Raw genomic sequence first — 7,074 nt, 5'->3', positions numbered from 1 at the left:
ATTTTTTTTTTTTTTTGCTCTTGAGCCCAGTCCTAGAAAAAAACTGTGGTCGTAGACTTAAGTACCACTTTATTTGTGTTTCAACAAAACATCTCTCAGGGAACACATTCTGAAACTGGATTAGTATATTACACTTGTACCACTAATTTAAAGGTATGGCTATATTCATGCAAAAAAAAAGAACTAAGGGTTAAAATCTCTGTCCTAAAATAATTAGAGCTCGTAAATTGAGGTAACAGTGTACTTTATTTTAGGGATTTTTATTGATCTATTGAGTCAAAAGTCCTGCATGATTGGGAATTTGACTGTGGACTAATGAAAAACTCCTGATAAACACAAGGGCTTGTCCGGAAATTAAACTCAGGTCTTCTCACACCCTATGCGAGGATCGTACGACTAGACCAACTAGCCCCGAATAATATTGTTCAACAGAAAATCTTATGAATTATGAGATTATAACAGCAAAATCATTCTGAAACTGGGTTAGTATATTGCACTTTTACCACTAATTTAAAGGTATGGCTATTTTCATGCAAGAACCAAGGATTACAAGCCCTGTCCTAAAATAATTAGAGCTCGTAAATTGAGGTACCACTGTACTTCAATTTATACATTTTCATTGATTCCTTGAGTGTGTGCAGTTTGAACAATTGAGCTAAGAGTTTAAAATCACTGTTAAGGGCTTGTCCGGGAATTGAACCCAGGACCTCTCGCACCCTAAGCGAGAATCATACCACTAGACCAACAAGCCCTACAAATTCCAGTTTCAACAAAGAATTGTGAGATTTTAACGAGGAACACATCCTGAAACTGGGTTAGTGTGTAGCATATTTACCACTAATTTAAAGGTATGGCTATTTTCATGCAAAAAAGAACTAAGGGTTACAAGCTCTGTCCTAAAACAATTACAGCTTGTAAATTGAGGTACCCCTGTACTTGATTTTATGGATTTTCTTTGATCCCTTGAGTGTGTGCAGTTTGGAAAAGTGAGCTAAGAGTTTAAAATCACCGTTACGGGCTTGTCTGAGAATTGAACCCAGGACCTTTCACACCCAAAGCGAGAATCATACTACTAGACCAAAAAGCCCTTAGTTTTTCACCAAAAAAATTGCATTTTATTGGGGGAGATAATTTGTAACTGAACTTTTATTAACACACATTTTGATTCACTACAATTTTCATGCATAACTGAACAAGAGCGTTTTCAGGATCTGAACCCCAGATCCGATCATACGACTAGATCAACAATTTATGAGTTGTGATTTTGCAAGAATGTCAATAAATGTGATATTTTGATAGGGGGCACAATCTGAAACTGGGCTTCCATATTGCACTTTTAACCCAAATTGAATTTACTGCATTTTTTTTTCGTACCAAAATGAACTAAGGTTTATGAACTCATTTAGCTATGAGTTTAAAATCATTGTTAAGGGCTTGTCCAGGAATTGAACCCAAGACCGCTCGCACCCGATGCAAGTATCACACGACTAGACCAACAAGCACTGAAAACTCCTGTTTCCACAGAGAATTTTGAGATTTTCACAAGGAACACATTCTGAAACTTGTTTAGTGCTCGTCCATGGCACACACCCTGAAACAGTATTGTTCCACAAATCTCATGAAAGGTGAGATGTAAATAGGGTACGCAATTTAAAATTGTATTAAATTTTAACCTAAATTTAAATTAAAAGCCATTTTCCTGTTTAAGTTAACTTTGGATCATTTATGGGCTCAGGCAAAAATAAACTTGTAGTGATAAATGTTTCAATTTCATTTTTTTTTATAGATCTTTACTGATCCATTGAGTGTGTGCCGTGAGTAGAGGTTAAAGTTTAAAATTAAGTCAAAAGTCATAAAGAAATTCAACTGTGGACAAATTAAAAACTCATGCCTCATGAACACAAGGGATTGTCAGGGAATTAAACCCGGGACCTCTCACACCCTAAGCGAGAATCATACGGCTAGACCAGGGTTCAGCAACCTTTATCACCCAAAGAGCTATTTCGACCCGTTTCACAAAATAAAGAAAACAATGGGAGCCACAAAACTCTTTTGAAATTTAAAATGAAATAACACTGCATACGGAGTTGTTTTTTTTGCTTCCTGCTGTGTATTAACCTTAATATGAAAATGTTATGTTAGTGCGGCCCGCGAGATTTAAATTAATGCCGTTTGACAGCATCACACTTGCCGACCTTCCGGGACATTCCCGGAATCCAGAGCAACTATTTACGCGAATGTCTGCTAAATGTCGCCCTTCAACATTAATACGGGCGTTCCATGAAGGAGCTGCCTTTACCACTCTCTACAACATGTACAAATATCTAGCACAGCCCAGCCACGAGTCACATGTGGCTTACTTGAACACACTCAGACGACTGCAACGCATACTTGTTCAACAGCCATACAGGTTACACTGAGAGTTGTGATATAATCAATCAATCAATCAATCAATGTTTATTTATATAGCCCTAAATCACAAATGTTTCAAAGGACTGAACAGACCATTACGACTACGACATCCTCGGAAGAACCCACAAAAGGGCAAGGAAAACTCACACCCAGTGGGCAGGGAGAATTCACATCCCCCCTCTCCGTGCGTCGGTTGAGGTGGGCGGGGTTTGGTGCAAGCGGGGTTGTATAATGTAGTCCGGACGAGTTAGGGATGCATGGGATTCTGGGTATTTGTTCTGTTGTGTTTATGTTGTGTTACAGTGAGGATGTTCTCCAGAAATGTGTTTGTCATTCTTGTTTGGTGTGGTTTCACAGTGTGGCACATATTAGTAAGAGTGTTAAAGTTGTTTATATCACAACTCTCAGTGTAACCTGTATAGCTGTTGGCCAAGTATGTCTTGTAGTCACTTTCGTTTGACACCAGAGGCTGTGTTCTACATGTGACCAGCTGGCACGCAGATAGCAGTGTGTAAAAGCGGGCGCGACGACGAGTGTTAGAGGGTTGTAAAGGCATTTCCATCAGGGTACGCCCTCAATATTATCGACTAGGTGGAAATCGGAGAATGTTGGCCCCGGGTGATTGCTGAGAGAAGCATTAAACTCCGTAAATCTCTCGGGATAATCGGGGGTGTCGGCAAGTATGCAGCTGAGCCACATGCGGCTCCGCAGGTTGCCGACCCCTGGACTAGATCAACAAATTATGAGTTGAGATTTTGCAAGAATGTCAATAAATGTGATATTTTGGTAGGGGACACAATTTGAAACTGGGCTTCCATATTACACTTTTAACCCACATTGGATTTACTGAATTTTTTTTTCCTACCAAAATGAACTAAGGCTTATGAACTCATTCCTATGACAAAATGTGGTCGTAGATTTAAGTACAACTGTATTTGATTTTATCAAAATGTTGTCGATCCCTTGATTGTGTGCAGTTTAGAAAACTGAGCAAAGAGTTTAAAATCACTGATGAGGGCTTGTCCGGGAATTGAACCCGGGACCTCTCGCACCCTAAGCGAGAATCATACGACTAGACCAACAAGCCCTGAAAAACCAAATTTCACCAGAGAATTATGAGATTTTAACAAGGAACACATTCTGAAACTGGGTTAGTGTGTAGCATATTTACCACTAATTTAAAGGTATGGCTATTTTCACGCAAAAAAGAACTAAGGGTTACAAGCTCTGTCATAAAACAATTACAGCTTGTAAATTAGGTACCACTGTACTTCATTTTATACATTTTATTTGATCCCTTGAGTGTGTGCAGTTCGGAAAATTCAGCTAAGAGTTTAAAGTTACTCTTCAGGGTATCCTGGAAATTGAACCCAAAACCTCTTGTAATCTTAGTGAGAATCATACAATTAGACCAACAAGCGCATGTGTACAGGTGGGAAAATAATGACTGAAAACAGATATTGTATACACAAGGGCTCGTCCATGGCACACACCCTGAAACAGTATTGTTCCACAAATCTCATGAAAGGTGAGATGTAAATAGGGTACACAATCTTAAATTTGGCCCTGCGATGAGGTGGCGACTTGTCCAGGGTGTATCCCGCCTCCCGCCCGAATGCAGCTGAGATAGGAGGCAGCGACCCCCCGCAACCCCAAAAGGGACAAGCCGCAGAAAATGGATGGATGGTTGGAATCTAAAATTGTATTAGACTTTTAACCTAAATTTAAATTAAAAGCCATTTTCATGCTTAAATTAATTTTGGTTCATTTATGGGCTCAGGCAAAAAAAAAATGTATTGTTATAAAAAAATACATATATATTTTATAGATCTTCATTGATCCAATGAGTGTCTGCTGTATGGAAAATTGAGGTAAATGTTAAGATGAAGTCTCACGTAACAAATGAAATGACTTTACAACTGTCTGTGTGAGGTAAAAAGTCATGATTGAATAAAGGAATTACAAACCAGGGCTTGCAAAAAGTAAGTCAAATGGAATTCGTAGGTTTCACAATTAGGTTCCACCAAGAATTGAACTTGGATTACTAGTTCAGAGGATAGCACACTAGCCATTACACCATGGAACCTGATATGAAGTCACAAAACTATTAAATCCAACATCACATAGGATTTGATTTGATTTGATAGATTTTTACTGATCTATTGAGTGTGTGCCGCGAAAAAAAGAAGTTAAAGTTTAAAATTAAGTCGAAAGTCATACATGAAAAGATATTCAATTGTGGACTAATGAAGAACTCAGGCCTCATGTACACAAGGGTTTGTCCAGGAATTGGATCCGGGACCTTTCGAACCCTAAGCGAGAATCATACGACTAGACCAACAAGCACGACAAAGTAATGTTTCAACAAAGATTTGTGAGATTTTAACAAGGAACACATTCTGAAACTGGATTAGTGTGTAACATTTTTACCACTAATTTAAAGGTATGGCTATTTTCATGCAGAAAATAATTAAGGGTTACAAGGTCCGTCCTAAAACAATTAGAAATCATGAATTGAGGAACCACTGTACGCGACCCCAAAGGGAATTAGCGGTAAAAAATGGATGGATGGATGAGTGTGTGGCGTGAGTAAAATAGATGTTAAAGTTTTAAAAATAAGTCGAAAATCATACATGAAAATAAATTCAATTGTGGACAAATAAAAAGCTCATGCCTTAGAATCATACCATTAGACCAACAAGCCCTTATAACTATTCACAAAAATGCATTTTATTCGGGGAGATCATTGGTAACTGCACTTTTAATAACACACATTTTGATTCACTACAATTTTCATGCATAAATGAACAAGAGCTTTTTCAGGAATTGAACCCCAGATCCCATCATACGACTAAATCAACAATTTAGTCGTATGATGATTTTATACTCTTTCCAAGGGATCCACGACATTTTATAAAATCAAATACAGTTGTACTATGACCACATTTTGTTCTGGAATTGAGCTCATAAGCCTTAGTTCATTTTGGTATGAAAAAAAAAAAAGGGCAGTAAATCCAATTGGGGTTAAAAGTGCAAAATGGAAGCCCAGTTTCAGATTGTGTCCTCTATCAAAATATCACATTTATTGACATTCTTGCAAAACCACAACTCATAAATTGATGATTTAGTCGTATGATCGGATCTGGGGTTCAATTCCTGAAAATGCTCTTGTTCAATTATGCATGAAAATTGCAGTGAATTAAAATGTGTGTTATTAAAAGTGCAGTTACCAATGATCTCCGCAAATAAAATGCATTTTTATGTGGAGTTTAACGGTTTGTTGGTCTAGTGGTATGATTCTCGCTTTGGGTGTGAGAGGTGCTGGGTTCAATTCCCAGACAAGCCCATAACTGTGATATTAAACTCTTAGCTCAATTTTCCAAACTGCACACACCCGAGGGATCAATAAAAATCCATAAAATGAAGTACAAAGGTACCTATTTTTACAAGCTTTAATTGTTTTAGGACAGAGCTTGTAACCCTTAGTTCTTTTTTGCATGAAAATAGCCATACCTTTAAATTAGTGGTAAAAGTGCGATATACTAAGCTAGTTTTAGATTGTGTTCCTTATTAAAATCTCACAATTCATTAGATTTTTTTGATGAATCATTGTTTTTTGGGGCTTGTTGATCTACTCGTATGATTCTTGCTTCGGTTGCAAGAGGTCAAGGGTTCAATTTCCGGAAAAGCCCTTGTGTTTATCAGGCATGAGTTTCTCATTTGTCCACAATTGAATTTCTTTTCATGTATGATTTTCTAATAATTTTTAAAACTTTAACCTCTATTATACTCACGCCACACACTCCTCCTTCCATCCATTTCCTACCGCTTATTCCTTTTGGGGTCGCGGGGGGTGCTGGTGCCTATCTCAGCTACAATCAGGCGGAAGGCGGGTACACCCTGGACAAGTCACCACCTCATCGCAGGGCCAACACAGATAGACAGACAACATTCACACTCACATTCACACAGACAGTTGTAAAGTCGTTTCATTTGTGATGTGAGACTTCATCTTAACGTTTGCATCAATTTTCCAAACTGCACACACTCAAGGGATCAAAGACAATGTAAAAACTGAAGTACAGTGGTACCTCAATTTAATATCTCTAATTGTTTTAGGACGGCCCTTGTAACCCTTAATTCTTTTTTGCATGAAAATAGCCATACCTTTAAATTAGTGGTAAAAATGTTACACACTAACCCAGATTCAGAATGTGTTCCTTGTTAAAATCTCACAATTCTTTGTTGAAACATGACTTTTCTGGACTTGTTGGTCTAGTTACTAGACCAACAAGTCCAGAAAAGTCATGTTTCAACAAAGAATTGTGAGATTTTAACATGACTTTTCTGGACTTGTTGGTCTAGTTACTAGACCAACAAGTCCAGAAAAGTCATGTTTCAACAAAAAATCTCATGAATTTTGAAATTTAATCATTGAACACAATCTAAATCTAGGTTAGTATGTTGCACGTTTACCATTAATTTAATAAAAGTTAATAAAAATTACTCCAAATTCTTCTATTTGGCATCAAGCCAAACAGCTGTGTGCGCGTCAATATATGTACATGTTATGTATCTACATGTTAGGTATCTACATGTTATGTAAGTACATGTTATGTATTTACATGTTATGTATGTACATGTTATGTATCTACATGTTAT

General features: G+C 37.4%; 3 non-coding genes across 3 annotated transcripts; 1 reads left to right on the top strand and 2 right to left on the bottom strand.

Annotated features, from left to right (window-relative positions):
- Positions 1-679: 679 nt before the first annotated feature.
- Positions 680-751, bottom strand: trnap-agg (transfer RNA proline (anticodon AGG)). Its single transcript has one exon. It is a non-coding gene; the product is annotated as a tRNA-Pro (tRNA).
- A 2,676-nt stretch (positions 752-3,427) lies between these two features.
- trnap-agg (transfer RNA proline (anticodon AGG)) lies at positions 3,428-3,499 on the bottom strand. The gene has a single exon. It is a non-coding gene; the product is annotated as a tRNA-Pro (tRNA).
- Positions 3,500-5,686: 2,187 nt separating this feature from the next.
- trnap-ugg (transfer RNA proline (anticodon UGG)) lies at positions 5,687-5,758 on the top strand. Its single transcript has one exon. It is a non-coding gene; the product is annotated as a tRNA-Pro (tRNA).
- Positions 5,759-7,074: the final 1,316 nt, after the last annotated feature.

Source organism: Nerophis ophidion, linkage group LG21 (genome assembly GCF_033978795.1).
Source record: "Nerophis ophidion isolate RoL-2023_Sa linkage group LG21, RoL_Noph_v1.0, whole genome shotgun sequence".
Taxonomy (NCBI): Eukaryota; Metazoa; Chordata; class Actinopteri; order Syngnathiformes; family Syngnathidae; genus Nerophis; species Nerophis ophidion.
The sequence above is the reverse complement of the archived record's forward strand: the minus strand, read 5'-3'. Positions and strand labels throughout refer to the sequence as shown.